The sequence below is a fragment of the Lactuca sativa genome, chromosome 9 (genome assembly GCF_002870075.4).
Source record: "Lactuca sativa cultivar Salinas chromosome 9, Lsat_Salinas_v11, whole genome shotgun sequence".
Classification (NCBI taxonomy): Eukaryota; Viridiplantae; Streptophyta; class Magnoliopsida; order Asterales; family Asteraceae; genus Lactuca; species Lactuca sativa.
The window spans coordinates 110,625,812-110,636,909 of NC_056631.2; the positions used below are offsets into that span (position 1 = coordinate 110,625,812).

The 11,098-nt window shown below is 36.6% G+C and overlaps 1 pseudogene; it reads right to left on the reverse strand.

Moving 5' to 3' along the window:
• Nucleotides 1–9,626: 9,626 nt before the first annotated feature.
• LOC111889922 (probable ethylene response sensor 1) lies at nt 9,627–10,433 on the reverse strand (annotated as a pseudogene).
• Nucleotides 10,434–11,098: the final 665 nt, after the last annotated feature.

The window sequence follows — 11,098 nt, forward strand, 5'->3', positions numbered from 1 at the left end:
ATCTCCAACTTCTGCCCAACATAATTGGGAACGACATTTTCGTCCATAAAGAGCCTCAAACAGTGTAGCATTGATGCTGGTGTGATGACTATTGTTGTAGGAAAACTCAATTAATGGTAAATGAGTCTCCCACGCATTTCCAAAGTCTATTACATAGGCTCAGAGCATACATTCTAAAGTCTGAATGGTTCTCTCACTCTGACCATCAGTCTGTGGATGGTAAGTTGTACTCATGTCTAGACATGTTCCTAAGGATTTTTGTAGATATTGCCAAAATCGTGAAGTGAATCTACTATCTCGATCAGAAATAATAGAACTAGGAACTCCATGCAATCTAACAATTTCCTTAAGATAAACTCTAGTAAGCTTCTCCATCTTGTCGTTCTCCTTAAGTGGTAAGAAATGGGCAGACTTAGTTAATCTATCGACTATTACCCAAATAGTGTCGAACCCACTAGGAGTTTTAGGTAATTTAGTGATGAAGTCCATTGATATATGCTCCCATTTACATTCAGGTATTTCCGGTTGCTGAAGTAAACCTGAAGGCTTTTGATGTTCTGCCTTCACTCTAGAACAAGTCAAACAATTGCTCAAATATGTAGCAATTTATGCCTTCATGTTTGGCCACCAATAATGTACTTTTATGTCTAAGTACATTTTGTCAGAACCTGGATGCACAAAATATCTGGACTTGTGGGCTTCTTCGAAGACCAAGTCCCTGACTCCACCGAACTTAGGCGTCCAAATTCGGTTCATAAAGTGTCGCGTCCCGTCATCTTTTTGTATAAGTTGCTTTTCCATTCCTCGCAAGGCTTCGTTCTTTATGTTATCTTCTTTTAGAGCCTCAAGTTGAGCGTCTCTAATTTGTGTGGCAAGGAAAGAATGGATAGTTATGGTTAATGCTCTTACCCGACGGGGTTTAATATATTCTTTCTAGCTCAAGGCATCTGCTACCACGTTTGCCTTTCCAGGATGATAACGAATCTCATATTTGTAATCATTCAACAATTCGACCCATCTTCATTGTCTCATATTAAGATCTTTTTGGTCGAAGATGTGCTGGAGACTCTTGTGGTCGGTAACAATAGTACACTTAGTACCGTAGAGGTAATGTCTCCAGATTTTTAGTGAAAAAACTACAGCTCCCAATTCAAGATCATGGGTAGTGTAATTATTCTCATGCACCTTAAGTTGTCGTGATGCATAGGCGATAACTTTTCCTCTTTGCATCAACACACATCCCAATCCTCGATTTAATGCGTCGCAGTATACGACGAAATCTTCTGTCCCCTCTAGAAGGGATAGGATTGGTGCACTACACAACATTTGCTTCAGTTTCTGAAAAGCAGCTTCTTTTTTGTCTTCCCAGTTGAACTCGGTATCCTTCTGGGTTAGTGTTGTAAGCGGCTTGGCTATTTTGGAGAAATTCTCTATGAATCTGCGGTAATAGCCAGCAAGTCCTAGGAATTGACGCACCTTTGTTGGCGTCTTTGGTGCTTCCCAATTCCTGATTGCTTCAACTTTGGATGGGTCAACATGAATTCCTTCGTTGCTAACTACATGACCTAAAAATTATACTTCTCTAATCCAAAACTCACATTTGGAGAATTTAGCGTACAACTTTTCTTTTCTTAGTAGTTCCAAGATTATTTGTAGGTGTTGACCATGTTCTTCCTTGGTTCGTGAATATATCAATATATCATCGATAAATACGATCACGAATTTATCCAAGTATGGTTTGCAAACACGATTCATGAGATCCATAAACACTGTTGGGGCATTGGTTAATCCAAAAGACATAACTAAGAACTCATAATGACCATAACGAGTTCTAAATTTTGTTTTTGGAATGTCGTCTTCTTATACTCTGAGTTGATGGTATCCTGATCGAAGATCTATCTTTGAGTACTAGCTAGATCCTTGTAGTTGATCGAATAAATCATCAATTCTTGGAAGCGGATAACGATTCTTGATCGTTAGCTTGTTCAACTCCCGATAATCAAAACACATTCGAAAGGATCCATCCTTCTTCTTGACAAACAAGATTAGTGCTCCCCAAGGTGAAAAACTTGGTCTGATAAAGCCTTTGTCAAGAAGTTCTTGTAGTTGACTAGATAATTCTTGCATTTTGGATGGAGCCAACCGATAAGGAGATTTCCATACTCGTGTTGCTCCTGAAATTAAGTCAATTCGAAACTCGACTTGTCGGACGGGAGGTATTCCAGGTAGATCTTCAGGAAATACGTCAGGGAAATCACATACTTGAGGTATGTCCTTGATTTCTTTTATCTTTCTTCTCTTATCTACAATGTGGGCTAATAATGCGCTACATTTCTTATGTAGATATTTCTGTGTCTTGGTACAAGAGATGACTTTGAGGTTTTTCTTAGACTTATCACCATAGATAATCAGGGCTTCACCGTTTGGTAAGGGTATTCGTATGGCTTTCTCATGACATAGAATTTCGGGACGGTGTGAAGATAACCAATCCATGCCAATTATGACATTAAAACTACCGATAGGCATTGGCATAAGGTTGACATGAAAATGGTAGTTATTAAGAGTTAACAGACAGTTTTCTAGGATTTCATGTGTTTTCTTAGTTTGACCGTTAGCGATTTCTACTTCATAGATTTCTTTTAATATGCTAGACTTATGACTTAACAATTTTCTAAATGTCGGAGTTATAAAACTTCGATCTGCTCCAGAGTCGAAGAGTATGCTAGCGTATAAATTATCTATGAGAAACGTACCAGATACAACCGAAAGGTCCTGGATAGCCTCTCTGCTTCCGATCACATATGCCCTGCCACGCCCTATGCCTCCTTGACTCCTTAACTTTGGACATTCTTTCTTGATGTGTCCAACCTCTCCACACTCATAACACTTTCTTTCTTCACCATGACCTGTTCCGGTATTTGTTTGCTGATTGACTGTTGCAGGTGTTGTGCTCCTGCAGTAACTAGCAGTATGCCCCTTCTTTTTGCGTTTCGTGCAAACAAAACAATCACCTGGGTGATGACGGTTGCAGTGGTTGCACCATGCAGACTTTGGTTGAGTAGGTAATCCTGTTGTGGCTGCATAGTTGGTTGCCACTTCTTGTCTTTTCTCAGATGATTGTTTGGGATTCTTCTTATTAAACTTGCACTTGTTTGTTCTAGCTTTGGGAGACTCATCCTTTGAGACCACTTCTGTTCCATGGATCTCTGTGAGGGTTAGCTGATGAGCTATCCTCTTGGTGCTGTCATAAGTCGTAAGCTTTGATGTGATCACCATGCCTTTGATTTGCGATGCTAAACCCCAGATATATCGCTCAATCTTTTTATACTCAGGGGTTACAAGTGCTGGACACATTACAACAAGATCATTAAATCTAGCGGTATAAGCTTTTATCTCTGAACCTTCATGGTTAGGGTCCACAGTTCTTGTTCCAGTTTATGTATCTCCTCCCTAGGACAATACTCCTCTACTAGCATCATTTTTATCTCCTCCTATTTCATGGAATTTGCAGTATCAATTCCCATTGTATTCACATGGCTATTCCACCATGTAAGTGCTGCGTCAGCAAAAGTACATGTTGCAAATCATACTTTACAATCATCTGGACAAAAGCTTATTTGAAAGACAGATTCTGTCTTTTCTATCCACCTTTTCGAATTCACTACCCCTTCATTTCCATGAAAGATTTTTGGCCTGCAATTCATAAAATATTTGTAGGAACATGTTCTAGTGGTCCCTACATGGCCTTCATTTCTAACTCCATCTCTTGTGACATTAGATAGAGCTACAACAATTCTTTGAGCTATGATTTCTTCAAGTTGTATTGTACTTATTGAGGGGTTTATTTCTGGTGGTGGTTGTGGTTGTTGTGGTTCTGATGGTCGATTAGGGTATAGCCGATTACTCCTTCTAGGCATTTTGTTTTAGTTCCTATTATAAATAATAAGAACTTTTACGAGTTTTGTTGATCATTTTATACACGAGTACTAAATACTCTAGTTATTTTTCACAGCGTAAAACATAACAGACAACATAACGATTACTATAACGTATGCTTCATATTATTACCAGTGGTTACATCAGTTTATTTAGGTTTATAAGAGAAAAGTTTCTATAAACATTGCAAAATTTGAAAGGTTTTCTAAATCCTTGCTATAAACTTTCCTCTTTTCGCCTTAACTAGTCTGATTTTCTCTATTTACATAACCACTAGTTGTAGCTTATCTACCAAAAACCTAAGCGATGACCCAGCTTGTCAGTGACATTAACCACTTGCTCTACAAGTGCTTGAGTTCTCTGCTCAAGACTTCCCGTGCGTTCTTCATTTCTAGAGGTTTGATTGTAGAGTTCTAACTTTGCAATCCTGGCATCGTGAGTAATCATGTCATTATAAGCAAAATTTATACGATGATGGACATCCATCACCGATTCCTGATCTCGTGTCCTTTGTCCTTCTAGCCTTCGCACTCTTCCAGAGAGATGAGTAGCCCTCCCTTCGACAATTTCCATCTTATCTTCAATTTTCACACTTTTCTCAAACAATTGAGATAAAGTGTTATCTTCAGAGGAATGTGGGAGATGTGGTCGAGATGACTAACTAGTCTCATACATCTTGGCAGCTTTTTCTTTCGCCACCCATTTATCAATTGTTTGTGCGATCTGTGCAGGTTCATCTTGAACTCTATGACTTCCTGAAGATGTTGCCTTCTGACTCTTCTTAAGCTTTTGCCATATCGGTATAGATTTACCTGCAGTGCGTTTCCTTTTTACTCCTCTTGGAACTTTACGGTAAAGAGTGTTCAGTGGTGGTAGAGATGATGCCACCGACTTTGTCTCTTCCATGGATTCGCTTTCTTCCATTGGTTCACTCTCTTCCCATTCGTTAGAGGCTAAAGGTGTTCCATCGTCAGAAGGTATTGGATGAAAGGTGGTTGGAGTTACAGGATAGTAAGGATCGCCTAACATCATAGAGAATGAAAGTTCCTCTTCTTCATCCGTATCCTCGATGATTATCGTTTCTCGTGAATGTGCCATGTCGGATTCCTATACATTTTGGATCTCCAAGATTTTAGTATATCAAATATTTCTCCCAAATTAAATAGTTCATATGATCTGATCATAATAAAATGTAGTTGCGCACCTACACCAAGTTGCGATAGGATCTATGCACATATAAACTTTAGTTGGAATATTTGATCTAAATCCTTGAGATCAAAAACACTCCGGGTATTAAGGTGTATTCTCATCGCGGGTCTGAGTCTTTATATATGACTCTATATTCTTATTTATTGTATTCACGCTTTTACTATTGTTTGTTACTTCAGGTCTATCTAATAAGGCTCCGGCCAGTCAGGACTGTCGAAAGGGCAGGATCATTTTAGCATATGACCGTTCTGAAATCCAGCAACCCAAATCGACATGTCTATCCTTGTCACCGCTCCCGTAAGTAGTCCTTCAGTAGTATAATTAATAACACTTTTTATTTATAGGCTAAGGGATATACCTACACCTAATAGAGTAAGTCCAAAACTATAGACGTACTTTCCTAAGAAAGTACTAGTTCACTATAGTTAATAGTCTAATACCAATCTGTCACAACCCGGGCGTTGGCGGAAACACCGGGTAGTGTAACGTCATTTTTCTTATCACAGTTATATAACATACATTGAACAATACTTAAAGAAAATACATACCTTTATTGATGATTGAAAGTTACATTATTGGTTTCCTAGTATTTATTACATAATATCCGACTATGACATACTTCTTAATAAATAGAAAGATTATAGTAAAACTTCTCCTGTTCGAATACATACCATCTTTTCAAGTTCCTGAAAATACATGCATTTTAAAATACGTCAACATAAAGTTGGTGAGTCCACAGGTTTTGACTCCATAAAATAATACATTTTTACACATTCAAAAGTATAGTTTTGAAAGTATCATTTTGACTCTCCAACATTAGGTATAATAGTATACTTATCAATTAAGTGTTATACCTAAACATTTCTTAATCTTAAGGTATAAGTAGGGGAAAACTTATACTTAACATTAATACTTGTATACGACAATGTATAATGTTTCTAACAATTTGCTACCATGAGCCTGTAACCGCTGCTATGACATAATACCTCTGATAGAATACACTCATGATTTACCATGAGAAACAAACACACTCATGATTTACCATGAGAAACAACACCGTACGCTTCATCGACGTCGGAATAATAACAAATAAAAGGATAGTTCATCACTTGTTTTTCGTTGACTGTAGCTAACAGTCACAAGTGGGGTGGTCAGCCTGTATACTAATTATACACGACTTCCTCGCTCACACAGGATTAATGGTTACAGTTTAGAGGATTTCCGCTAAGATCCCCAATCTTAGTTGATGAATACAATTACTCATGTAGACTTTGACGGCTTCTTATAGCTCTAACAACAAAAGCATCTTCATGTCTAAAACCCTAAGTTACTAGACTATGCTTTTAAACATTACTCCTAACTTCATAATATTTAGGTTGTATAACAGCTATATCTTGAAGTAAATCCAGGTTTTATCTTGACCTAAAACCAATAATAACAACATATAACGTTTCTAGTTTTATCTTGACATAAAACTATTAATAACAATACCAAGTTTTATATTGACATAAAACTAAGAATAACAACATATAACATATCTAGTTTTATCATGACATAAAACTAATAATAACAACATATAACGCAGCCATTTTTATCTTGACATAAAACTATTAATAGCAACATACTAAATAACTTAACATTTAGAATTTTCGAATATAACTTCGGTATTATATCGCACACAACATTTATATATAGAATCCTAAGTATAACTCAAAATCTACATTAGTAAATTAACATACTGATAAGTTAGTAATAGTTGTATGTATTCAAAATGTTATATTTAGAACAATCATATCTCGGTTATCATAACTATATACTATCATACAGACATAATAATAACATATATATAATAACTAGCATGCATTTTCGCCCAAAATATTAGAAAGTGGGTCGTGAAACTCACCCTAGTAGCATGATTTTATGTTATCTAAGCAAAACGGTCAGCGTGCGAGATCGTCGGGGCTCGGGATGCAAGATGGCTTCAGCAAGGGAGAGAGGAGATAAGGAAATTGTGTAAGGAATAGCTGAAGTCGGACCTGCTATTTATAGTAAGGATTTCGGACTCTCACGTCGTGAGTTTCATAAGGCTCACATTGTGAGTCTTGCATGATCACTCTGTAGACTTGCCATTTGTGTCCCTAGGTTCGGAAGGTGGCCATCTGACTCCTCACGTCGTGAAAAACTCCTTGTTCACGTCGTGAGTTTAGATCCTATCGCCTCGCAGCCTCGTCACACCTTCTAGATTCCGAAATGTGGCAAAATGACTCCTCACGTCGTGAATAAACCCTTGTTCACGTCGTGAGTTTAGTTAGCTTAGGGTTTCTGAAAGCTGAATCTTCGGAAGGCCATAACTTTTGCATACGAATTCTGTTTTTGACGTTCTTTATATGCATGCGTAGGTATTTACGAGTACTACAACTCTATGTTAGAATTAAATTGCTAATTCTAAGTCTATTTTAAATTCCTCTTATTATATAGATTTATAGTGTTCGGTTTATCATAACTTCTTCATGCGAAGTCAGATTCAGACGTTCTCTATATTTTTGGAATCGTATGGACGTACACTTTGAGTTGTATCATAAAGAAGGTTCATAATTGTATTAGAATTTATCATGAACGAAATAACACTCTTACCACATTACTAGGTTAACATAATCACATTACATGATTGGCATAATCACATGTGATTGTCTATTGACCTATTTTGACTAGTGTTACAATTGCATTGATACATGTTAGGTAACATTTTGTATTGGAATAGATGAAACTTCAAGTCACAAAGTTAACCCTTTCTTTTCTCCTTCTTTCCCACCGAAATCCATCACATGTCCACCAAAATCATATATGATTTCGGCCTAGCACCACCAAGATCACCTAGTGATTTCAGTCCATGCACCAACAGAGATAACCTAGTGATGTCGTTCGATGCACAAACCAAAATCACAAGGTGATTTTGGTCTAGGTGCCAACTGAAATCACAAGGGTTTGGGTCCTAGCCATTGACTTGTTGACCTTACTTGATTTTTTTGGCTCGTTTAACTTTTGGTGGATCCAAAATTGGCAGTTGTCACATCATCCCCCCGTCAGAGGGAAATTTGTCCGAAAATTAATTCTGGAGTGGGTACTCATGGGCTAGGGAAAAGATGTGGGTACTTCTATTTCATTTGATCTTCTCATTCCCAGGTGAATCTAGGACCTCGCTTGACGTTTCAATGGACCTTCACTATAGGTATGCGGCTTTGTTTCGTCCTTTTGACCTCCATGTCAGTGATTTCCATAGGCTCCTCTACGAAATGCAGACTCTTGTTTACCTCGATTTCATCGAGTGGGACTACGAGAGTCTCGTCAGACAGACACTTCTTCAGGTTAGACACGTGGAAGGTGAAGTTACATAAGGTAAAGAGTTAATGTCTTGATACATCCAGTCTTAGGCTTTGGCTTAAGCATGTAAGAGTTAAATGATGATTATACCCCTGGTGTATGGATGTTGATGATTTGGTTTATATAGTGAGGTGAGGTTTGTATACTCAGATCCGAAACACTAAAATCCATAAGCTTTTTCATAACTGGAAGCTATCCTGCCCTAAATTCTATTTAAACTTTCACATAAAGCATTTTTCTTCTTATTATCTTATCAGAAAAGGCTTAGAAAAAACTCGGCACTTGGGAAGAAAGTAGAAGAATCGACTGCTGCAAAACCCTCAGGTTATTACAGGGTGACTTGTAAGGTGTGAACATACCATAATATTTTCCATTTCAACCCTTATATTATTGTATTAGTTTCATGTTTTACTCCCATAAATTATTATACATTTTGAAATTTGTATGTAGGATAATGGAAAGGGAATGCCCCATGATGCTATCCCTAATATGTTTGGAGAAGGTTTAGTTATTTATTATATATCCCCATAAATATATTGTAGTTAAAGTTTTTGTCTGTACCATTGTCATGTTACTTTTTCTAACATATAAAAATGATGGTTGCAGTTTTATTTAGGAAAAAGCATTGTCATGTCACCACAACAGCCATGAAGAGAATCAAGTAAGAGTTGTTGTTTTAAGTTTTTCAATCTTCACTTTTACTAGCAATTTTTTAATTTGTTCAGGAAAATTAGGTAACGTTGCAAATAAAAACTCAAGTAGATCATCCCTACTTATTCTCCTGATTTTAAGGTGGAAAAGATACAAAATTAATAAGATGCAGGAAAAAATGGCATTTTTGTTGTTATGTAATTTTTTAATTTGCTTCCTTATTAGGAGAATAATAATAATAATGTCCTCTTCTATGTTATTTTTTAGAGTTGCCTTGAACATTGCTGCAACCAGCTCAAGTCCCTAATAATTAGCACAGACCTTAAACAAAATATGGATTAGTAAGTTGATAATCTTTTATATTTGTGAGATATTAATTACTTTTGTTTTTCTCTCAAGTTAATAATAATTTATGTTTTTATATTGGTTGTAGCTACATTGATCAAGTTTCAATTGTTCATGCTAACATACTGAAGATTCGCTGACAAATGAATGGTCCATATACTGAAGTAGTGACAAAAGAAAAGCTGGCTCAAGATCTTCATGAGTTGATCACGGGCCCGCATGGATTCTTCTAGAATGGAAGCATGTGAAAGAGTCACAGCAACTTGGTCAGCAACCACAGTTACAAGTTCAAGTTCATGGTCACGCCATTTTCTTACACAATTTAAAGGAAGAATCAAAACCATGACAGCATAGCTTTTTGCAGAGTGATCAGGTCAGTTGTCAATTTCAAAATTAGAGAGGTGTAATAGAGGGACACAAACAACAACCACTTCAGGTGGGATGTAACTCCCAACATGGGTCCTGATTCAAGCTAATGGACAGTTATGAGGGATTCTTATGGCTTCAGCACTATTGAACACCTTTGTGATTATTGGGAGATTAATTGGAACTGTGGATGCAAATGGTATTAGATTGTGTAAAGAGTGAGAAAGCTGAAGGATCATGACTTTTCTTGATGGCATCCATAGAACACATTCTTCAAGATCCAAAGTCCTACAAAGCTCAATCAAAGTAGTTTTCAATATGGTGTGCCTGTCAAGTGTGCTCCTGATTTCATGTGTCAGCATTCTAACATGTCTTCCGGTTTCTTTTTTCTTAATGATTAACCCCATTTCACGATCCAGATATTTAGCTCTTTGCTTTAAGAACAATTCTCTTGTTTTTACACTCAATAGATCGGGTATAATGTGAACAAGCATCAAAGCAATGACACATGACAGAAAAGCTATAAAGAGCTTTGCTATAGTCATTACAATAGCAACAGTTTTGGAGTGTACACGCGAGATATCGAAAAATCAGGGATCACTATGGATAGAGAAGAATTCGAGTTTGCACACGAGATCCACACACATAGTTGCACCATTTCCCAAGTAAGTTCAATTCCAGAGTGGAATGGTTGATTTAACTATCTAAATATTTTTAAAGTTTTGCTTTGCTTTAATAATTATTTGTAAATTTGATTTTTGTTTCTTTGTGTTAGGCAGGATTAATATAAGATTAGATGGCACTGGAATAGACTGTAGGTCTCCAATTATTGGAGCTTTTGTTCATAAGGGTAACAGTTTGTTTATTTGGGTTTTGTTCATAAAGGAACAAAGATTATGGGACATTTTGTTTATTTGGGTTTTTTTTGTTCATCTGAATTTTTTGGTCTGTTGAAATTGATGTTTGAACTAGGGTTTGTTTATGTGTGGAAATTAAGTATACCAATTTGGAAAACAATTATTGGTTTTCAGGTAGATGCATATGATTGATCGGTTCAGTTTTGGTTCACAAACATACACACATGTCCACAAGATATCACACATCACCAAAGGTACTTGCTCCCAATGCATTGTCTATAAAAAAATAAACAACTTTATATGAATGATATGATTATAATTTGGTAGATTTGTTATAATACAATAATATAATG